Source organism: Girardinichthys multiradiatus, chromosome 23, assembly GCF_021462225.1.
Source record: "Girardinichthys multiradiatus isolate DD_20200921_A chromosome 23, DD_fGirMul_XY1, whole genome shotgun sequence".
Taxonomy (NCBI): Eukaryota; Metazoa; Chordata; class Actinopteri; order Cyprinodontiformes; family Goodeidae; genus Girardinichthys; species Girardinichthys multiradiatus.
In genome coordinates, this window is record NC_061815.1 from 26,938,360 (window position 1) to 26,963,231 (window position 24,872).

General features: G+C 40.8%; 1 protein-coding gene across 1 annotated transcript in view; it reads right to left on the reverse strand.

The window, feature by feature from the left end:
* The window catches only part of trpc7b (transient receptor potential cation channel, subfamily C, member 7b), a 99,303-nt gene that overhangs the window by 17,146 nt on the left and 57,285 nt on the right, over positions 1-24,872 (reverse strand). The gene's annotated exons all lie outside the window — the stretch shown is intronic.

Genomic DNA, 24,872 nt, shown 5'->3' on the forward strand with positions numbered 1-24,872 from the left:
ATTATGGAAAAAAAAAAAAAACTGTTTTTTTATTTGAACCATTCTTTTTTATTTGAACCATATGCTCATCTGGTAAATGATTATCTCTAATTCACACATTGTCAAAATTATACATATAGGCTTAAATATATGTCATTATGCTCAAGATAGTTCTGACCCACATGCAGATGAACACTCAGAAGACGAGACTGTATTATGAAGAAGATTTATTTTCTTTAACAAAGTTAAACAGGTAAATCGGCAACTGTACAAAGAAAGAAAATGCAGGTGAATCGAAATGCTATAGAAAACATGAAATAAAGAAATCTAAACACTACACTTAATGTGATCAATGCGTTGTGAGATGAAGCTCACTATGTTCGAGTAATCTAACCGCCACGAGGGATTTGGAGTTAGACTTTTTGGCACAGATGTTTCTCCGGTAAGGCTTGAGATATCTGTGAGGTATGATGAGGAGTTCAGGAAGGAGGTACTTGCGTTGGAGAGTGAACAGGTTACGCTTATGCCTTGGTTTAGTTGATGGTGAAACAGGAAGCTGCCAGCTGGTTGTTGTCCAGACGAAGTAAACAGGAATCTTGGATCTTAATCCACAAATTAGGAGACCTTTCTCCAGAAGTCGAAAATCCAAAACAGCAAAACAAAGCTGAGAGCGAAGTTAGGCATCAACAAAAGTTATCCAAAGGATCAGGCAAAACAACCTGCAAAGGAGCACAAACGAAGGTTACTTAGAGCATAGCAAAAAGCAAAGATTAGTTGTGGCTCGAGCTTGTATCACTGAAGGCAACACTCTGCCGAAGTGCTGGCAGCCTCCTGCTTAAGAACACCTCCAAGCAATCAGCAGATCAGTCACACCAGAGAACTCCAGCACCATCTGAGAAGTGAGCATAGTAAACAAACAAAAAGCACACACACACACAAAACTCCAGATCCTGACAATATATAGATAACTAATGTTTGGTTAAAAGTCCCTTAACATTTTGCCCCTGGACCACATGCTTTTAGAAGTTGTCAATAAGTTTCTGACAGATGTGGCTTAGAATTACAGAGCCCGTGAACTGACATGGGGAAAAAAAATAAATAAAATTAAAATAACAAAAAAAAAATAAATAAATAAATAAATATATATATATATATATATATATATATATATATATATATATATATACATATATATATATATAGCGTGCACATGAAATATTAATTAGTTCCCACAAAATACTAATTTGTGCCCACGCAGTACTGATTAGTTCTCACGAAGTAGGCATCAAGTGACCTCTGTTGCAGGAGATGTGTGGCTTATAAGTGATGGAGCTCAGTGTACGGTGAGTGTGTAAATGTGTATGTGTGCATACGTGCGGTGGCGCTGTGTGCTGTCAGACTGGGACCACAAAGAAGAGTGTGGAGAGAGAAGAAGAGTGTGCATGTGGTTGTGTGTTTTGGCAGTATGAACGGTAACGACGGGGAGGAAGTTTAGCCGGCTACGGTACATTTAACGTGCAATCAGCGTGCAGTACAGTTATTAAAAACTATGCTGCTTCAGCAATCCAGTCCCTTCATTATTACAGAAATTTCACCCCCCCGTGACATGCAAATACAGGGAGTTAACCCCTAAGTGAACAACCATTTCGTGTTTTTGTTATATTACCTGGTCTAGTCTTTTGCTTTCTGTCTCCGTGCACCCCAAGCCCACACCTGTTCTGTGTTTTCCCCTGATTGCCTTGTTACATTTGCAATTGGTTCCCCTTGCTGTTCAGTTTTTGTATTTAAGCCTGTTTATTTCCATTGTTCCCCGCTGGTTCCTTATGTTATGTTATGTTTATGTGCAATCTCGTGTGTTGGCTACCCGGTCTGTGTCCTGCCATGGATAATAGAGACTCATCTTACCTGAAAACCTGGAGCTTCAGGAGTTCTTCCCTGCATTTTGGTCCATCAAAAACCCACTTTGTGACAGAAGGAACCAGCCAACGGGACCAAGCGGGAGGAATGGTGAGGGAATTTAAGAGGGGTGAGATTCTGGCCAAATTAGTTTTTCACCTGGTGACCTCTCCCAGCTCATCATGGAAAAGGCCGGAAATAGCTGGCAGCCTCCAAGACTGGCTCAAGGCGAGGAGGGATTTTTTCCCTGATCCTCGGATTGACCACGCCATTGAGGCTGAGCAACAAAGGGCCCTGGGAGAAATCAGCGCTTCTATGAGGAGATCTTCTGGCCCCTCCTCCGCTCGCCTCTTCACTGAAGCTGGAGGCGGCTTTCCAGCTCATGGTTTAGCACCTGATCAGCCATCGCTGCTGCTTCCGACTCCTAATCCTGTACCTGGCCCAGTTCCGGAGGGGTTCATGGATGAACCGCCTCCACACCCGATCCTGTTCCTGGTTCTGTTCCGGAGGGGTTCTTGGATGAACCGCCTCCACACCCCGATCCTGTTCCTGGTTCTGTACTGGAGGGGTCCCAAGTCGAGCCGCCCTCACACTCTGTTCCTGTCCGTGAGGGGCTCGTGGATGGACTGCCTCCACTCCCTGCTCCTGTTCCCGGTCCTGTCCTGGAAGGCTCCGAGGACGAACTGCCTCCATCCCTGATTCCTGTTCCAGAGGAGTTTGTGGAGGACCTGTCTCCACTTCTTGTTCCTGTCCCTGAGGGGTGCGAGGACGCACCCTCTCCACCTGCTGTGTCTCCACGGCCTCACCAAAGGTCCAAGCGGTCTCCACACCGCGCCTATGAGCTTCACCGTGGGTTCTCCTGGTCCCGCCGCTGGCCGTCAGATAATTGGCTCCTACATCACCGGCCTGCTCAGCTCCTACGTTGTCAGCCTGCTGATCGTCTGCCCCTACGTCACTGGGCACGGCCTCCGGGCCGGCTGCCCGAACTCTGGATCTCTCTCTCTTGTCACGTTTGTCATTGGTTCCCCCTGCTGTTCAGTTTTTGTATTTAAGCCCGTTTGTTTCCGTTGTTCCCCGCTGGTTCCTTATGTTAAGTTATGTTTATGTGCGATCTCGTGTACTGGCTACCCTGTCTGTGTCCTGCCATGGATAATAAAGACTCGTCTTACCTTCAAACCTGGAGCTTCAGGAGTTCTTCCCTGCATATTGGTCTATCAAAAACCCACTTTATGAGATTTTGGCCTTGAAGGAAGCATCTCCCCTGTGTTTCCTGACCACAGTCAGGAAACGGAAGCAGGAAGCTTTAACACCTAACTCTCAATATTCTATTTAAATGCCTCTCAATAATGAGAATTCCTTGCGATGCCGGGCATTTCAGAATCTCTTTGTAGCTGCTCCCCAGCCTAAAATAAAACTCAATCAAACTATCCCTGTCCATCCAGTTGTTTTGTTCCTCCGTATGTTTGAGAAAGTGCACTGTTTCAGTATTTCGTGTGCACGTTATACCTATGTCGTGGTATATACATTATATGTATTTCGTGGGCACAAATTCATATTTCGAGGACACAAATTAGTATTTCATGGGAACGAATTTGTATTTTGTGCACATGCTATATATCCGCCCCCCCATGTCAGTTCCCGGGCGTCGAACAGAATCATGTCCCATTGTGTCCATTATTCTGACTCGTACTGTCACCTCAGATGAAGTCAACTGTTTTGAAGGATCAGGAACAATGCTCAAGCCCATTTTAAACTGGGCTCTGCTGGAACACCACCAGCAGCTCTGTCTGCAGATAAGTGAGCTCACCAATACCACGCACTGAAAGTACAAAACAGAAGCATCTGGTCCAAAATTTGACACCTTCAAGTTTGTCTGAAATTGGCAGCTCCCCACACAGACAAACCAAAAGCAGTATATATTAAAAAAAAAAACCTATATGGTCAGTTGAGACAAAGATTGAGCTATTTGGCCCCAATGGGTATAAGTATATTTGGAGGTATGAGTTAAAATTCTCAAGAACTTCTTTTATGTAGTTAGATTCATTAATTGCCATATATGGATGTGTCTTTCTACTTACGTAGGTAGATATCTGGGCTCTGTTGTGGGTGAAAACAGCAACATGTTACCAACAGAGAGTTAATGTTTTACAAGGCTTACAAGGACCAAATTGTCTTTTGTAAAGATTAAGGCTCAGTGTATAGGATGACATGACCAGTTTCTGTTTATCTAGTAGATGAGTAGATGATTCCGGTTTTGTAAGAAAATGTTGTATGAAACCACACCTGACATGCTATAAAATGTTACAGCTTTGAGTCTTATGGCAGAGTACAGTACGACTTTGTGATGACATTCCCTATACAGTTTTATTATTGGCTCTTTATTATTTCACAAAGTTTCTTGGTCAGTAACACATTTGCCACCACAGAGGAGTGAAGGAGAAGGTTGCAAACCTAAGAACTCTGAGATAACTCAGGTGACACGGTGATGGCAACATTATCCTGTGGGGCTGTTATGCTGTCAGTGGTAATGGTGCATTGAGTAAAGTTGATAAAATAATAAAGAAAGGGGACATCCTGCACAATCTTCAACTTTGAGTAAAATAATCAGCTAGATTTTTGAGTGTTTTAACTGGAAAATCACACCAAACATGCATGAAAACTGGTTTTGGAATAGATAAACCTGGCAAACAATAAACATGTGAAAAGCTATGACCTCAACTACAATGGAAATTTGTGGACTATGCCCAAAAACCAGGTTCATCTATACATATATGAATTCAAACTTATAAATCTACTTCTTGTTTTTTTTTTAATCATTAAAGGCATGTATTATCATTTCACATGAAAAAGAACAGGCCAAACTATACACACCTGCGGCCATGAAAGTGATTGTTACACCGTAAATCATTGATTTGGTGGTGTGGCCCAATCCTTTAGAGTATGCAGACTTCTTCATTTCAAAAAATCTAACACATTCTGACCTAGTTTATGTCCTGTTTTCAAAAATTCCAGTTTAAAAGAAAATCAATTTAGTTCTTAAGTGTTAAGGTCTTGGCTTTTTCTCTGTCATTCAACTGTGATAAAACAACAGCTTAATTAAAAAAATCACCTATCTAAAGTTTCTTAAGCCCACAGTCAAATGTCCAGTTGTGGGTTTCTGAGAGCAAGGATTGAAAAGAGAACAACAGGTGACAAGGCAAAACAGCAAAAGTCTGGATGACCTGTGAGCACTGGTATTCAGGTACATCTGTGTTGTTAACTATTCCATGAGAGGCAAGCATGGGGCTTGAGATGACAGAGGGGAGCCACAGTGGGAGGAATGAGCGGGCCGGTTAAACTGCTGGAGGGCTTGGATGTAAGAGAACGCTGTGGAGAGAGATGTGTAGGTTGCGGGACTGTGAGCGTCCTCCAAAAAAAACTTCATCCACTGGCACACAAAAAAAGGCTAGGTGTTGGCACAGAGAAAATAAAACATCATCTCATGCATAAAAAGAGACTGTCAGACAGAAACATACGCAATCGTCGACTTTCTCCACATTTTTCTCTCACAGTCATGAAAACAGAAGGTCCTTTGGGTGCTTCACCTTTCATACAATGGATGAAGACAGAAAAAATATCCTTTACTCTTTGATGCTGCAAGAATATCTATTTTTTTTGTCTCTTCTTGACTCATCCGCAAGAAATTTAGGAATATGCTCCGTCAGTGAAACTACAAATCTTCCAGGAAGCCTTGTGATTTAGGGCAAAGTGTTTAGAATTGACATCCTGTTCATCAGAAATTAATTTCTGTAACGTTCTTGTCTCTAAACTTTGGCAGGCAGTCATTGTCCTTTGTGAATTTCATGGGTTTTGTGAAAATAGCAATAATTAATGATTATAATGTATATAGACGCTTTGGGATAATGACCATTCTTCAAGTATTCAAACAAGAAATGAGAAGACTTCATTTTCACTCAAACCTATTTGCACTAAGGTTTCTTTTGAGCAGTGAAACAAATTTGTTGGATGCAAAGAAGGTTTACCCAGGGATACTTTCTTTGTGCCATTGCATCCCCCTCAGATTGCCAGTTTTTCACAGACTGCTGCTGTTGCTGTTGGAGACAGACTATATCCGTGATTATGGCTATTTCCACAAGATGCCATCACTATAATTGAGGCCATGGCTGTTTTAGTTGTAATGACTGCTCTGTCATGTCAGTGGCACATTAGTTGTAATGGTTGCAACACTGATGACATGCAGGGGTTTATGTATGTCATGACCATTGCCTGGAGTCTGATTCTCACTGGATGGTGAAAGAAATCTAAAATATTGCCTTCCAAACCTTTTTTACCCCATAACATTTTCTTTGTTTTCACATTACATCCTCAAACTTGGAGGTTTTTTATTTTGATTTTACGTGATAGACCAACACAATGTGGCACGTATTTGTGAAGTAGAAGAAAATGACACATGCTTTCTAAATGTTTTCACTAGAAAAAACAACCTGACAATGTGCAGCCTGCTTTAGTTTGCGGTGCCATTTAATCACATACCCCTAAATAAAATTAGGGGTAATCAATAGTCTTCAGGAGACACCTGAGTAGCAAAACTGAGTCCACCTTTTGTGCAATTGAAGCCCTGAGGCCTTCACAACTTTTTTGTTCATTCCAGAACATTAGTGAACATCAGCATCGTGAAGACTGAGACACAACAAACAGATCAAGGATGCAGTTGTGAAGAGGCTTAAAGTAGGGTTATAAAACAACACCCCATGCTTGAACATCTCAGGGAAGACATGCCCGTTTACCCAGACAGACTGGACAAAGACAATTTTGGTCGGAGAAGCAGTCAAGAGGCCCTTGGTAACTCTAGAGGAGCTGCAGAGCTCCACAACATTTACTAGTTATCCTAATGGGTATGCACTCCACAAGTCTCACCATAATGGTATACTGCAAGAAAAAGGCCATGCGAAGTTTACTGGAAGCCATGCTAGAAGCACAACAAACAATAACCTTATTTAAACATTTAACTTACAAGTTACTCATCTAAGCAATTCGAAAATTAGATAAGAAGTGGAAAATGGAAAATTCATTGTAAAAGGTATTAAATCAATAAGCGCCGTCAATAAAGTACAATACACATTCATTTGTTTTACACTGACTACATTGTGCATATGCAATCATCGGCCTGAAATCAGAGTAGCCCCCCAAATGTTTTGTTACTGCTGCTTTAGACACAACGTTTTCTGGCTAATCCTGACCATCTGCCATTCAACTTACCTTAGTGGCCTTTCTTATACAGTAAAAAAAACTCCACAATGAACAACTGGTAGTTTAAGGACCTATGCTCCACCATTACTGAATCTTTGCATCAACAACTACCCCCCTTCAGCATAAATCTGAGATACATGGAATGTAGGGTGAATGCGAAGACTTGCAGGTAAACAAAGGCGAACAGCAGAGGGACTAATCACAGTCTCTATTTCGTAGGGACTGATGAAACAAGGCGAAGGTTTGCGAGACATAGATTTGAGGGGTATATCCTGTGTTGACAACCAAACCTTTTGTCCAGGCTGATATTCAGGTGCAGGCCGGCGTCTTCGGTTAGCAAAACGCTTGTTTTGCTCAGCAGTGCGATGTAGGGTTTGGACAGTGGAGTTCCAGATGGATTTGCAGCGGCGGACATGCTGGTGGACAGAAGGAACCGTGATATCTTTTTTGTCGGCAGAAAACAGGGGTGGATGATAACCAAGAGAGGCTTCAAACGGGGAACGAACAGTAGCTGTCTTCCATCTCCCACCTGAGTGTCACAACTGTCCAACTGGGTGGCAGGATGGGAGCAGGTTCCTTCATGGAATCGTCGGAGGCAAACTGTCTGGAGAGGGCATCCAGTTTTGTGTTCTTAGGTCCGGGTCTGAAAGAAATACATAAGTCAAAACAAGAGAAAAATAAAGACCATCGAGACTGGCGTGGGTTAAGTCTCTTAGCTGTCTGAAGGTAGGCCAAGTTCTTATGATCAGTCCAGACTTGAATGGGATGTTCAGCCCCCTCAAGCCAGTGGCACCACTCTTCAAGAGCCAGTTTTATGCAGCAGTTCTCTGTCCCCCACATCATAGTTCCTTTCTGTGTTACTGAACCTATGGGAGAAAAAAGCACAAGGATGAAGTCTCCCATCCTCTGAGTTCTGAGACAAAACCCCCCCGACACCAATGTCAGAAGCGTCGACCTCCATGATGAACTGTTGTGTAGAATCCGGATGGACCAAGATGGGGGCTTGAGGGAACTTCTCTTTTAGAGCTTGAAAGGCTGCTTCAGCTTCCGGTGACCATCAGAATGAGACCTTAGAGGAAGTTAATGCAGATAAAGGTGCAGTGGTAAGACTATAATCCTTAATAAAAAGTCTGTAGAAATTTGCAAATCCGAGAAAACGTGAAGATTTGCGGGAGTCTGGCACCGGCCATTCTAATACTGCTCTGATCTTCTCAGGATCTGAACGTACCTGTCCACCCTCAAGGATGTAGCCAAGAAAAGTGATGGAAGACTGATGAACCTCACACTTTTCTGCCTTTACAAACAGGCGGTTCTCCAGAAGGCGTTGCAGTACTTGGCGAACGTGTCTTTGATGCTCCTGAACATCCTTTGAGTATATCAATATGTCATCCAAGTATACAAAAACAAAAATGTTCAAAAAATCTCTGAGCACGTCATTGACTAAAGCCTGGAACACAGCAGGAGCATTACATAGTCCAAAAGGCATGACCAAGTATTCAGAATGGCCTAATGGTGTCTTGAAAGCCGTTATCCACTCATCCCCCTGGCGAATCCTGTCCAGATAGTAAGCATTACGGAGATCTAATTTAGTGAATACAGTGGCACCATAAACCGGTTTAAAAGCAGAGGAGAAGAGGGGAAGTGGGTACTTATTCTTAACGGTGATTTGATTTAAACCCCTATAATCAATGCAAGGACGTAAGGAGCCGTCCTTCCCTACAAAAAACAAAACCTGCTCCGAGTGGTGAGGAGGAAAGCCGAATAATTCCTGCCAACAGGGAGTCAATTACATAGTCCTCCATAGACTTCTGTGCAGGGCGTGAGATGTTGTAAAGTCTACGAGTCGGCAGTGGGAAGAAGGTTGATCGCGCAGTCTGTGAGGTGGTAAAGACAGGGCCTTATTTTTACTAAAGACTCCCTTTAGGTCATGGTATTCTAGTGGCACATGAGACAGATCTATTACCTCATCCTCTTTATTGGCTTGATGAGGTGGACTTGGGAAGAAGGCAGATTGGAGACAGGATGAGTGACAATTTGTGGACCAGGACTCAACACGGCACTTAGAGCAGTCTAAATTTGGATTATGTTTCTGCAACCAGGGAAAGCCTAAAACTAAGGAGCCTTGTGACACAGGAAACACAAAAATAGACGTCTTCTCTCTGTGATTACCTGACAATAACAATTCTATAGGTTTGGTCCGCTGAGTTATTTGCTGTAGTTTCTTACCATCTAAAGCTAGAACAGAACATGGGGAATCTAGTGGTTCTACCTCAATACCTGCCTGGTTTACCAGTTCTGTATCTATTAGGTACTGTTCGCACACAGAATCTATCAAAGCAGGTAAGGTCAAGGTATGCTGGTTTACTATGATTGTAGCAGGTAAACTGAATCTGGGGGTCTTACTAATCTGCGTGCGGTCCACCTACCCCCCCTTCAAAGCAGGTGGACCCTGTCTTTTAGTGGCCCAGGACAGATAGGACAAGTGGCTACAAAATGGTGTGAAGAACCACAGTAAAAGCACTGTTTGGAGGATCTGCATCTCTGTCTCTCTTCTAGAGTGAGATGGGTACCTCCCACTAGCATGGGTTCAGGATCAGGAACAGATTGCTGCGCTGGGACCTTAACATTGGGTGGATAAATACTCTTTATCTGAGGTCTGTAAACCGCCCTTTCTGCTCTGGCTCTTCTTCTTTCTCCAATTCTGTCTTCAACTCTGGATGCTAAGGAATTAACTTCATCTAACGTAGGGGGTTCATCAATTAAAGCTAGCTCATCTTTTAATGAATCGTCCAGGGCGTGCAAAAACGTAGTCTTCAAAGTTTCACTATTCCAACCAGAAGTAGCAGCTAAAGTACGAAACTCGATAGCAAAGTCTGTAATAGGTCTATGATCCTGCTTTGGGGCTCTTAACTGTCGGCCAGCACTAAATATGTCTAAGACAGGGGAAAAAGTACATTTAAACTCTTTAACAAACCCCTCAAAAGTAACCCCAAACTCTCTGCAATCAGAAAACCGGGCCTCAGCCCACTGTAGGGCCTTGCCTGTCAATAATCCAGTAACATATGAAATCTTTGCATCATCATGGGGAAAGAAACGAGGGGATTGGTTGAAAACCAGGGAGGACTGAAGCAAAAATCCCCCACAGCTACCCACCTCACCGGAAAACTTTTCGGGGTTAGGGGAAGTGACGTTACAAAAATGAGGTAGCTGTTGAGATTCCAGTAGTGCGGTAGCGCCATCTATGGGTGTGGTGGACTGTGTACCTATGGTCTGTTGCAATATGGAGGCAATCTGCACAAGCTGTTGGTTAGTTTGAAGTTGTTGCTCTGAAAGAGAACGGAGAGTAGAATGATGAAAGTGGATTTGGTTTGTGTGTTCAGCAAGAGTTCTACGGAGTGCTTCTGCTGGGTCTTGTTGGCCAGTGTTCTGTCATTTTTCTCGAAATAGATCTGACCCACATACAGAAGAACACGCCGGAGAGAAGGAATAAATAAGATAATGTTTTTATTGTGTCTCAAACAATCAGGAAACAAGAACGGACGAATCAGCAACTGTACGGGAAGAGGGGAAGAGAACTGGTGAGAACAAGAAACTAAATGACACTGAGCTAAAGACGAAGAATACTTATAATCAAGAGAACAGCTTACTAGAAAGGTGTGGTCAGATCGCCAGGGGTTGAGGGATTTGGGATCCAGGTTGTGTACGAGCTTGGAGCAAACAGGAATGAGTCCGGTGTGCAGATGTTTATGTTGGAGGGCGGACAGGGTACGCTTACGGCTTGATCCAGGAAACGAAAGTAGCAGGAAACTGCCACCTTGATGCGAATCCAAACGAAGACAGGAGATGGGAAACGAAGTCCTCAAAACATAGGTACTCTTGGTTATCCAGAAAACTTCCAGTGCTTAGCGAAGTAAATCCAAAGTTCAGCGTTTCAATCTGCAAAGTAGCATAAACAAAGTTACATGAGGTCGAAGAACAAAGCACAGACTTAGTGTTTGGCTGAGCTTGTTACCACTGAGGACAAAACACTCTGGCGTCGAAGTGCTGGCAGCCTCCTGCTTAAGTACTCAAAGTAATCAGTGGAATAAGTCGCACCTGTCACCCATCACACCTGAGAACTCCAGTACCGTCTGAAAACACTGAGCACATGAAGCAAGCACAAAAACACAAACACAACCCAGATCCTGGCACAGAGAGGCCCGGATATGTCTTTGCCGATCTAAAAAGCTGCCCCTGGTTTGACTTATTTTACCGGATTTATTCTAGTGGACACTGGAATATGACCAACCCCAAGATGTGTCACCGTTATGATGATGTGAAAAGTGTCTGACCATGGGGATAACTAATATTGTCTATGTGAATTACACATTTTGGTTTTACTTATCTGCCTTGTTACTTTTTTCTTTTTCATGTAGAAATTTATGGAGCTGTGGCATTCTAGCCTATAGGTAACAAATGCAATTTTGCAGTTGATACAATGATTAATGTTAAATTATTTCTGAAAAAAAAAAGAAAATCTTTATGCTTTTGTTTTTCACCAGATTAGTGCAGTGAACAAGGAAGTACTCTTACAAAGAGATTACCTTAAACATAACTTAATAATGAAGGATAAAATAGTTGCTATCTTTCATCCGGTTGATGTACAATCATCTAGTAAAATCTATGATGTACAGTGAAGGTCTGCAAACAACAAAGAACTTTTACAAACCATCGTGGTGTTTTTGAAGTAGTTTACTGGAAGTGAAGGGTGTTTTCATCAGTACATTCCCTCCAGCGCTATTAAAATAATGAAATCCAGAAGGATTTAGTGCAATCAAATGAGCCAAAGAACGTTATTTTGGAGGGCACTTCTTAAAGACCAGTGACTGTGGGACTCTCTTACAAGATAAAAAAAAATCTTTGACTTTTGAAGCAACCTATAAAAGGGTGGCAATTTTCTGCTGTTGATTATGTTACATCTCATTTATCTTTTAAATCTAATTATTCTTTCAAATTAGTCTCAAGGCCACACTTCTCAACCTGTGAAACGTTTGCCGGATTTAGATTAAGTTTCCAAAATGTAAGAGGAGATAATTATAGATTACTTTATTTCAGCCAATGTTAAAGTGCTGTTAAAGCAGACATTTGCAGGAACAAACACAATTAAAATTCCACACTCACCAAAAGGCAAGTCTATAAATAGTCAGCGCTCATCTGCTGGGGCAGATTGTTAGTTTGATAGAAGGAGACTTGCAAAAATGTGACATTCATGCGTTGGCAGAGTGGCTCAGAGGGTGTTATCATTTAATTCAATTCACCCGATATTTAAGTACCAGTTATTTAATAAATATGGACCAAGGCTGAAGTTTTCACTTTATTTAAATCCAGAATTGATGATGGTTAATGTTTTTTAGCTATTTAAGATGCACAAGCATCTTCTGTAAGCAGTCATATGTAATTAGAAATTTTACAGTTCTAATACATAGATGTTAATTTTTAATCCTTTGCAATGAATGACAACTTAAGGACAACAAAGTATTACTTTATGGTGTTTGGGCAGGTCTAACTACAGTTATCCCATATTTTTGTTTGTTTTATCTTTACAAATCTATTGATATTGTCTCATTTTGATTTTGATCAGAGTGTATGTGCAATGGGAACAAGCATCCAATCAGTTTTGATGCATTCAATTGAGTATAATTAGTCAGTATTTTTTCAGATCACAGCCACCTGCTTCTTATGTGGTAAATACTATCTTGTATGCTTCTATTTTTGTTCTTCCTTTAGTTCACTTTACTTTCCATTTCTCCCTTTTACCCGGTTGCAATTTGGAATCAGTGCACCAGCAGAAAATCTGTGTACCTCCATGATTGCATTTACTTCCAAAGCACTTTCTTTGTTTGTGGTCTTCTGTGTTTATTTGTTTAGTCACTTCCTAAAAAAATAGATTTGACATTATTATGTGAAGATTTCATAATATTGGATTTAATATTTAATATGGCGTCCCAATTTTTGCACGTGACTGTCAGTTACAATATGGCAATGACAAGAACAATAAAGCGCAAAACCGCAAACATTTTAACCACAGTGAAGTTAGTTTTAGTTTGGATATTGGCTCTTCGCGGATTCAGCGGGTCTTCCTCCTGTTTGACCCGATACAACTATTTTCCTTGTTTTAATGATCAAGAAATGGCAACAAAGCCACCAACTGATCAAACAGAAAAAATATTTTCTTCCATTAGCAGGACGGATTTTTTGCACATTTAAAGAGCTGTACACCATGCAGCCTTTTTCTAAATGGATCTAAAAACACTCTTAATCAGATGGAATGTTTGTACAAAGTGCCCATAACGGTATTAACAAAAAATGTGTCTGTATCTCAGTATAACTGTGAAAGTCTCCACGCATCACCTCTATCCGTGCCAACCTGATACCATGCAGACAGAATATGGATGCAGGTATAAACTGAGGGCTGAGCTTCTGCTTTCATTCTGACATATATTGATGCATGAGCAGGGAGCGTTGCTGGATACCATCATTTGTTTTGCTTATCTTGTTTTCAGGTTATTTAATTTGCTGAAATCTATGCGAGGTGCCTCTCAGGCAGGAAGTGCAATTATGGGAAATCTAAAATGTATCCCCGGATATCAACAGCCCTTATAAATTCATATTTATCCAATGTCAGTCCTGTATGAGAGTATTTTACAAGTAGAGATGGATGATGTGCATGATGCGTCAGATTATGCAGGATTAATGTTTCTGACAAGCTAAGAATCTGATTCATTCATTTTAAAATTGCATGTGGCTGTGTATTTTATAAGTCACCTTGAAGCAGTAACATATAACATAGTCTGTTGTTTGTTTTCAAAGCTGCCAACTAACAAAAGGCAACATAAGTTATAAAGGCTTCACACACTAACAGAGACACAGTCATGTTTTCAAAGGCTATTTTAAATGAAATCATAATATGTTTATTTTTAATCATTTTCCCTGATGTCTGACCTAAACCAAAGTGAAGACCACACTCCATTTTTGCATGTGGGAAGTTGGTTTACGTTCTCCAAAAGAAGTCAACCTCCCAGATTTCTGTCCCAGGGTGAGAATAATACAAACCACTCAGCCCTGCAGGACACTGACAGTAAAAAGCTGACACTGTTTCTCATTCTCCTTCCACCGAAATCTTGCTACATGCAGTATGGTGTGTGTCTGTGTGTGGGAGACTGGTGACTCACCCCATCTCTGCGGGAGAAGACCAAACCTAATCACCAATAGGCCCAAATCAACCTCATCTCCTCAGAGACAAGCCCTTGTTTTCTTCCTCCATGCTTTATGTTTGCAGCTACCTCTCTATGTCTCTTTGGTGCCATGTCCCTCTCCAAATTTTTCATTGTATTTCCACTGCTTTTACATCATTGTCCTTATTTCTCCGCCAGCATATCGCTCTTTCCATCTTTCACACCAAACATCTTTTACCTATTTCTGTCACATTCTCTCCTTTTAACTTATGTTCTAATTTTGTGTAATCCATGGCAAATGTTTTCTATTGGTTGCATATAAAATAGTATAAATGTAAACATGATCCCTGTGAATGGCTGCAGTTGGCACACTGCTGATTATCTTGGATCACTTCTGTCATTAACAAGATATTTAAATCTGGTTCTCCATCAGCGCTCCTCTCCACCACTTAAGGCAGGCAGATATAGACAAAATATTGAACTGAGAGCTAACTACCTGCTGTGGCAAAAAAAAAAAAAGAAAATGTCACCATGGTAACCAAACGGGTGGGGTCATGCCCACTTCTCGATTTAATGAACAAATAAATTTGGCTCCCAAGAAATGTGCATCTGTGTGCATAAGCTGATGATCTTGGCTCTTTGGCGTGTGTGCATGTGAGAGATGGGATATATAAAATGAGGCTAAAAGAAAGCGAAAGCAATGCAAGGCTGTTGTGGTGAGTCTTCAGGCAAACTTTAAGAGAAATCATTTTTAGCACAGAATTGGATTTAATACCTAAGAGGAACAATTACAGAATCAAGCATGGCTTAAGGTTCATTTTTATTTGCCCCACTGGTTTCTGGATCCATCTGGTCTGTTTTGTCTCCTCACAAAAAGTGGGACAATTTTACAGCATGTGCTAGTTTAGATATTTTCTACTTTTTGTTTTAGAATATATCCAGTTGCAACTGAGTGAGATATTTATTTGTGATTATCAAATAAACTGATGTAAAAAAAAGTGTAAAGAATAGACAAACAGGCTGTCAGGTTTTCTTAAATTTGAATATTTTAGCAGAAAGGGATTCTACAGGGTTACACTTTGAAGTCAGTTTAACACAAGCACGTTATTTACCTCACTAGCTAATTTGACAAAATCCTGAAACTGCAGTCCCGCCACAGAGATTATCAGATTTCTTTATAAACCAAAGTTAGTACTTGTTTCAAAGGCTATTAGTCTCAGAATCTCTGATTTTCCACATTTAAAATGTACAATGTACTATGTAGTTTAACTGCAAGACTTGTGTATTTTGTTTTACTACTTGAATCCATCGGTTTTCCTGCTGTTTATTTATAATCTGAAATATGCTTAGTAGATGCAACAGAAAAACGTTTCTGTTGTTGTTAGGGGCTGCACAGTGGCACAGGTGGTAGCACTGTTGCCTTGCGGCAAGAAGGTCATGGGTGTGAATTCAGACCTTTCAGCATGGAGATTGCATGTTGTACCCCCTGCATGCTGAATTATCTCTGGGTATTCTGGGAAATAAGTCACAAATTACACTATAACTTCCTACATTCCCTAGTAATGCAATGAGAAAGCTGATCTGCAAGTGGATACATTGTGTTAAACAAAAACTCAATGACTTTATCCAAACATCTTACAGACTCTCACTAAATGTCTTCTGAAATAAGTAAAAATATACATATTAAACCTCTCTTTCATTGATTGCATCATTTTAATTTCAAAATAGACCACATGGCAAGGCTAGTTTATATGGCTGTAACAGCAATGACTTTGTTTGTCTCAAGTTTGGGTTGGTAACATCACTTCTTTGCTGAAAACATAATTCAAGAAAATTTTGTCATAAAATCAGTTGATTTGAGACGACTCAGTGCAAAATAAGTGTGCAGCTGAAATGACCATTAAATCTAACCAGAATAACATAAGCCATTGTGGTTCCATTGAAAAAACTGGCTGTGGGCTAACTCATCAACCCATTAATCTCTTGTCATGCACACCTGAAATCATTGTGTGAGCTAAAAATATTGTGTTTTGAAAAACCGTTTTCAATCATTCTCATTAACTTTGTTTAATAACACATTTAGTTTTTGGATTTGCATCCCTGGGCCACGCAGCGTTCGTCTCAGTTATTAGGTACAATACCATGCATGCAATGAGTAATCCAACAACAGCTGCATCAGGTAACCTGCTGTGGATCAGGAAGGCACCGGCGCATGAACACACAGAGATTGCTGCAGACAATACAGCTAACAGAAACATGAGGAGATAGAAATAAAGTGGGAAAATTAGGTGATAAATCTTTATACCGACCAGAATGGTGACTATACAGTTTACCAGGAGGATGATGATGTTATAAGGCAAGGATCAGAACGTTGTTAAGCATTCAAAATGGATTGGATTCAAACCCAGTCTTTTGACCATACCTCTTAAAAGCTACAAGGTACTAGTAGCGCTGCCATTAATAACTTATATCAATGACCTGGATGGGAGTGAGGGAGTAAAAGTAACAGCTTGGAAATATACTGATCTGAACAGACAGCCATAAAAGAAAGAATGAGCTCTCATACCAGGAGGCAGCTCCATGTTTACAAATGAAGGTTTTTAACTTTATTAATTGTAACTTTTTAATTGGTCCTTAATGACTGGTCCCCTGACAAGTTGGAACAAATGGAGCAAACTATTAGAACCATTATCTGTGTCTTCCGTGTTTGTGTTCATTACATTTCATGTGGATGCCGCAAATATAGAGGAAGACTTCAGACAGTTTAAAGGAGTTCAAGACTGTCTGAAGTTTCTTCAGAACTTAGGAAGAAAAGATTTTTCAACAACGCTTATAACCTCAGTAAGAAGCTGAAGCCTAAAAAAAGGCAGCCCACAAGGTGAAAAGGGTAGTCAGTCATTGAGCTAAATTAATATAGGAGGTTTTTTATGACTGATTCAAACACAGATGAGGAGTTTATTCCCTCAGTCCAATATCAGCCATTCCACTATGAGCAGTTTTCCCATTTGTGATAGAGTATCTTGAACCTTACTGTCCAATCTTCAACTTTAACCTCTCCATTTGGTCATTGATTGCATGCACATTTAATAAACCTCATGATTCCAAACACAGGTAGTTTAGGGTTGTATAGATGAGATAAGGCTGTTACTAAATGGCAAAAATCTCCATCAGGGCAGAGACAGAAGGTGGCCAGTTCTAAGAACAAAGCTGTGGTATGGGATGGAAGCAGTCACTGTGCTCATGCTTTGAAAGTATCTGAATCCGTCCTCACCTGCCCATTCAAAAATCCAACCCAACATAGTGAGAAACATTGCATTGATTCATTAGCTCTGATACTGATTAACACTTGGAGAAGCCATTAAACTTGTAAATCAGTTGAGATATTGGTTGAGATATTGAAAATATACAATTAGAGATTTGATACTTAATAGTCAGAATGTCCTATAATCTAGTTTAGGGAAGGTAAAGGAAGACTAAACAGTTCTATATAGAAAGTTACAATTTAATTTAGATAGCTAATTTGTTTAGATATTCTAATCAATACAGGGATGGAGATGCCTTGTAATACTTGACAATGGAAAAGAAAAAAGTGCACAGGAAGTCCCAAAGGTTCTGCCTGCTGCTAAAATCCAATAATGTACTCTTCATAACTTGTTTACCTGTTAGAGATGGACAGCAAAAATGGTTTGCGGTTGGACAGAGGTGAAGAAAATGTCAGCCAAGATACGAGTGTGTATCTTGACCCCAGATCAGATGGATGTGGGGTTTTGGGGCTGTCTGTTTGAAAGAAATTTCAAGAGAAGGTTGGTATGGGTTAAGAATCTAAGTGACAAAGAAGACTCAAGTAAAAAATCTAACCTGTATTTTAGTCAGCATAGGAGCGTTTACCAATACATAACAGTGGATCAGAGGCCATTTAAGGTAAAATGAAACAAATTTATTTGCTTAATGATTGCATAAAATGAAAAGTTTTAAGGAGCATTGATAGTCAAGAGCATGGGAGAAGATTAAAAGTGACTAAGTTTAGATGACTGATCTTGAACTCAGGCTTGCTTATTCAGATGAGTTGTGTCAGAATACTTTTAAATGATTATATCATTTTGTAAAAGTTTTGTATAAGAAAGGTAGAGTGATTTGAATCACTTGACCAAGTGATTCATGGCAAAGCTTTGCTACTGCTTCCTCTGGGTCACTGTGAGAGATCAGGTCATTCTACCTCGAGGTTTTTAAAGAGATGCCACAAAAGTAGAATTGAGAATTTTGATTCCTTTCAGGAGGTGATATGGTGAAAAGAGAAGAGAAGCCCAGAGAGGATATGCAGAGCAGTAATGAGGAGATGAGCAACAGCTGCACCAGGTAAGCTATCAGGGACCAGGAAGCCACATGGGCAAGCGCACACAGAGAATGAGATAGATAAGAGACTAACAGACACATAATGAAGAGGAAGGAGAGCAGACAAGAGGAGAGGTGCACCCTACTGCTATGTAATTAAAAAAAGTGTTTGTTTTTGAGTAAACATTAGTCAAGATTTCTTTCTTACCTGGTATTTCACTCATTGTTATCAATAAGCTAAACTGTGTTTATAATATAAATGGAGAAAAGCTTCTGCTTCCTGATTGAAAGATTGTAAGCTAGATAAAAGAGCCCCATCCATCCATGAGGGACTCTGATGGGTCAATAACACCAGAAATGTGATCAATAACTACTACTTTCTGAATGCCCTCTCTAACACATTGTAAAGAAAACTGTTGTGTATCTTGTAAAAACTTTAAGAATATGACCTTTTTAGATTTGTTTCCTGAAACCAGTCCAAACTGCATGTGGATTGCCGGCATCCTTCTTTATATTGTCAACCTCTGTTTATCCTTCTTTAAAAAAAGTAAGAGATGTCTGTCTATGTCTGTGTACTTTGCTCAAACTAAATTCAGCTACTATTTTTTTCATTTTACTTTCTTCAGTGCTACTTCAGCTTGACAGTTCTGTCCTTTCTTTCATAAAAACCGACAAAGCGTCTACTAGACAAAGTCAAACAACAAAAAACATAGAGGTGTTTTTATGAACCTCGTGCATGGAGGGCTGTGGCACCTGTTTTCATTCTTTGCTCCATTGAGATGGAACCAGTGTTTTTAAGGGCAACAACTGACATCAAAGTAAGATTCAAAATTTGAGGCTTGCAAAATACATTGTGCAGAAATGTTATTTTATCACAAAATGTTTAATATTTGAGTTTTACAACAAACATATTACTAACCATGTATTGTGGAAATACAGGTCCTTCTCAAAATATTAGCATATTGTGATAAAGTTCATTATTTTCCATAATGTCATGATGAAAATTTAACATTCATATATTTTAGATTCATTGCACAATAACTGAAATATTTCAGGTCTTTTATTGTCTTAATACGGATGATTGTGGCATACAGCTCATGAAAACCCAAAATTCTTATCTCACAAAATTAGCATATTTCATCCGACCAATAAAAGAAAAGTGTTTTTAATACAAAAAACGTCAACCTTCAAATAATCATGTACAGTTATGCACTCAATACTTGGTCAGGAATCCTTTTCCAGAAATGACTGCTTCAATGCGGCGTGGCATGGAGGCAATCAGACTGTGGCACTGCTGAGGTCTTATGGAGGCCCAGGATGCTTTGATAGCGGCCTTTAGCTCATCCAGAGTGTTGGGTCTTGAGTCTCTCAACGTTCTCTTCACAATATCACACAGATTCTCTATGGGGTTCAGGTCAGGAGAGTTGGCAGGCCAATTGAGCACAGTGATACCATGGCCAGTAAACCATTTACCAGTGGTTTTGGCACTGTGAGCAGGTGCCAGGTCGTGCTGAAAAATGAAATCTTCATCTCCATAAAGCTTTTCAGCAGATGGAAGCATGAAGTGCTCCAAAATCTCCTGATAGCTAGCTGCATTGACCCTGCCCTTGATAAAACACAGTGGACCAACACCAGCAGCTGACACGGCACCCCAGACCATCACTGACTGTGGTTACTTGACACTGGACTTCTGGCATTTTGGCATTTCCTTCTCCCCAGTCTTCCTCCAGACTCTGGCACCTTGATTTCCGAATGACATGCAGAATTTGCTTTCATCTGAAAAAAGTACTTTGGACCACTGAGCAACAGTCCAGTGCTGCTTCTCTGTAGCCCAGGTCAGGCGCTTCTGCTGCTGTTTCTGGTTCAAAAGTGGCTTGACCCGGGGAATGCGGCACGTGTAGCCCATTTCCTGCACACGCCTGTGCACGGTGGCTCTGGATGTTTCTACTCCAGACTCAGTCCACTGCTTCCGCAGGTCCCCCAAGGTCTGGAATCGGCCCTTCTCCACAATCTTCCTCAGGGTCCGGTCACCTCTTCTTGTTGTGCAGCGTTTTCTGCCACACTTTTTCCTTCCCACAGACTTCCCACTGAGGTGCCTTGATGCAGCACTCTGGGAACAGCCTATTTGTTCAGAAATTTCTTTCTGTGTCTTACCCTCTTGCTTGAGGGTGTCAATAGTGGCCTTCTGGACAGCAGTCAGGTCGGCAGTCTTACCCATGATTGGGGTTTTGAGTGATGAACCAGGCTGGGAGTTTTAAAGGCCTCAGGAATCTTTTGCAGGTGTTTAGAGTTAACTCGTTGATTCAGATGATTAGGTTCATAGCTCGTTTAGAGACCCTTTTAATGATATGCTAATTTTGTGAGATAGGAATTTTGGGTTTTCATGAGCTGTATGCCAAAATCATCCGTATTAAGACAATAAAAGACCTGAAATATTTCAGTTAGTGTGCAATGAATCTAAAATATGTGAATGTTAAATTTTCATCATGACATTATGGAAAATAATGAACTTTATCACAATATGCTAATATTTTGAGAAGGACCTGTATGTGCGATCTACCTTGAATTTGTTATATAGTGCTGTGCAATAGTATTTGTACCCCTTGAACTTTTTCACATTTTTGTCATGCAATAACCTCAACTTTCCATGTATTTTAGTGGAACTTTATGTGATCGACAAACAAAAAATACTCAACAATTGTGAAAGGGACCAAAAAAGGTTTTTACAGTTGTTTACAAATAAAAGTCATAAAGACTGTGGTGTGCTATTGTATTCAGTCCCATTTATTCTCTTGCCCCTAAATAAAATTTAGTGCAATCAAATACCTCAGACGTTACTTACTTGGTAAATACTGTAGCATCCCCATGTGTTACTGTGAAAACAACTATTTATTTTCTGTAGGACAAAAGTAAACAAACCATCGTGAAGAGCTAACACACTATAGACAGGTCAGGGTTAGGTTATAAACAATATCCAAATGTTTTCCATCACACTAATCACTATTTAATTCATTATCTGAATGGAAAGAGCTTGGCACAACTGTAAACCTACCAGAACATAGCGCTCTATATTAACCCGGCATTAATCATAGAAGCAGCAAAGAGAAATAGCAAACGTTGTAATTCTAGAGGACCTGCAGAAATTCAAAGCTCAGGAGGGAGTGTCTGTTGACAGCTACAGGGGTTGGACAATGAAACTGAAACACCTGTCATTTTAGTGTGGGAGGTTTCATGGCTAAATTGGACCAGCCTGGTAGCCAGTCTTCATTGATTGCACATTGCACCAGTAAGAGCAGAGTGTGAAGGTTCAATTAGCAGGGTAAGAGCACAGTTTTGCTCAAAATATTGAAATGCACACAACATTATGGGTGACATACCAGAGTTCAAAAGAGGACAAATTGTTGGTGCACGTCTTGCTGGTGCATCTGTGACCAAGACAGCAAGTCTTTGTGATGTATCAAGAGCCACGGTGTCCAGGGTAATGTCAGCATACCACCAAGAAGGACGAACTACATCCAACAGGATTAACTGTGGACGCAAGAGGAAGCTGTCTGAAAGGGATGTTCGGGTACTAACCTGGATTGTATCCAAAAAACATAAAACCACGGCTGCCCAAATCACGGCAGAAAAATGTGCACCTCAACTCTCCTGTTTCCACCAGAACTGTCCGTCGAGAGCTCCACAGGGTCAATATACACGGCTGGGCTGCATAGCCAAACCTTTGGTCACTCATGCCAATGCCAAATGTCGGTTTCAATGGTGCAAGGAGCGCAAATCTTGGGCTGTGGACAATGTGAAACATGTATTGTTCTCTGATGAGTCCACCTTTACTGTTTTCCCCACAATGGGAGAGTTACGGTGTGGAGAAGCCCCAAAGAAGCGTACCACCCAGACTGTTGCATGCCCAGAGTGAAGCATGGGGGTGGATGAGTGATGGTTTGGGCTGCCATATCATGGCATTCCCTTGGCCTAATACTTGTGCTAGATGGGCGCGTCACTGCCAAGGACTACCGAACCATTCTTGAGGACCATGTGCATCCAATGGTCCAAACATTGTATCCTGAAGGCGGTGCCGTGTATCAAGATGACAATGCACCAATACACACAGCAAGACAGGTGAAAGATTGGTTTGATGAACATGAAAGTGAAGTTGAACATCTCCCATGGCCTGTACAGTCACCAGATCTAAATATTATTGAGCCACTTTGGGGTGTTTTGGAGGAGTGAGTCAGGAAACGTTTTCCTCCACCAGTATCACGTAGTGACCTGGCCACTATCCTGCAAGAAGAATGGCTTAAAATCCCTCTGACCACTGTGTAGGACTTGTATATGGCATTTCCAAGACGAATTGACGCTGTATTGACCACAAAAGGAGGCTCTACACCATACTAATAAATTATTGTGGTCTAAAACCAGGTGTTTCAGTTTCATTGTCCAACCCCTGTATTAGTTGTGGATTCCCCAAATCTGGCCATTATGGAGAAGTACCCAGAAGAAAGCCATAATTGAAGGAAAGTCACAGTTAGCACCATTTGAAGCAGAAGAAATGTAGGGGACACAGCAAACATGTGAAAGATGGTGCTTTGATCAGACTAGAAAGAAAGTGAGCTCTTTGGCCCAAATGCAAAACACTATGTGTAGCAGAAAACTAACATTGCATATCACCCTGAATGCACCATTTATCAATGTGAGACACGGTAGTGACAGCATCTTGCTGTGGGGAAGCTTTTCAGCAAAAGATTTAAGACTGGGTTGGAAGTTCACCTTCCAGCAGAACAACAAACCCTAAACATATAGCCTCCAATGGGGTAGTTCAGATCAACACTTATTTATGTGGTTTATTACAACAGTCAGTCTGGTAATTGGTGAACATCGCAAGACCAATGTGTCTTACATGGTGTAAAGATAGTAATAATGCAATTTAATCTTTTCTGCTATTATCATTGTGTTTTTAAATGTGTCTCATTATAATGAAAGTCATGTAAATATTCGCCTAAGGTAAATTCAAAATGTAGCTTATGCCTTATAAAATGTTACATGAGAAAATATCCTGAAAATCAGTTGGCAATAAACATACTCAGCGTTCACATCCTGATTTCTTCCCCGTTTTCAAATGCTTATGCGTAAATCTGTGCTAATCCTGTGAGGATGTAAGGCTGTTACTCAGCCTGCATGACCTTCTCTCATCCTCTCTTCTTCCCTCTTCGCTGTTCTTCTTCCTTTGTCTACGTATTCTGGCAGGTCTCCTGCATTTTGCATGAACAAAGAGCCAAGCCAAACACATCCTCCTCTGCATCGCTCCGTGTGGTTCTCTCATCGTTCATCCCTTCCACCTTCCTCTTTCTAGCTCCTCCCCTTTCTAATTGACTTTGTCGCCTTACTTTTTTGCATGCTGTGGTTTGTCTGCATATGTTTCCATTTATCCTCTGTTTCACTTAATGGTAGCATTGTCAGTTTTTTCAACCTACTGCCCTTTACATCGTCATCTCATGTCTTCTGCCCTGTCCATCTTTCTTTGTGTAGTCATGCACAGCTAACTAGAACAAATAGACTGGTCCAGTAAACCACAAGCACTGTCCAAATAAATGTATTCATCAGTGTTTGTCCCAAAACATCAGTTGGTTCTTTGCACAAGTAGTTGTTTTAGCTCATTTAAACACAAACACTGAAGAACAATAAGAAAGAGTATGCACCTACTTAAGGGTATGGACTAAAAATATTTTCTGTGTGTAAAATTATAGGAATGTGAAGTGTCTTCAAGCTTTTCTAATTTTGGTGTATGGGTGGTTCAGACTTCATTAAGCCCTATCAAGCTGTGCGTTCAAGTGTGTATGAGTTTTTATTAGGGTGAGTAGCTGCATGTGTTAGAGTGAAATATATGTTTGTGTCAGCCTCACTCCTTCTTGCTAATCTACCCTTCTTCCACATCACCTCCTTCACAGCAACATCCAGCCCCAGATGGCCCTCCTGGGGCATCATTACCTCCTCCACCTGGTGCCCTGCCCTCTAAGAGTGAGGGCTATCAGACTGGGCTTTTCTTCATCCCTCCATCAAACGTGCCCTTTCAGACATCTGACGTCACACAGAATACAAACACACACGCACACACACCTTACAAAACAGGATACTGGGACGTGTTTCTTTGCAGGGGGACAAAGGACATGAATTTGACATTGCTGTGCAGCTGTTGCACCACTATTA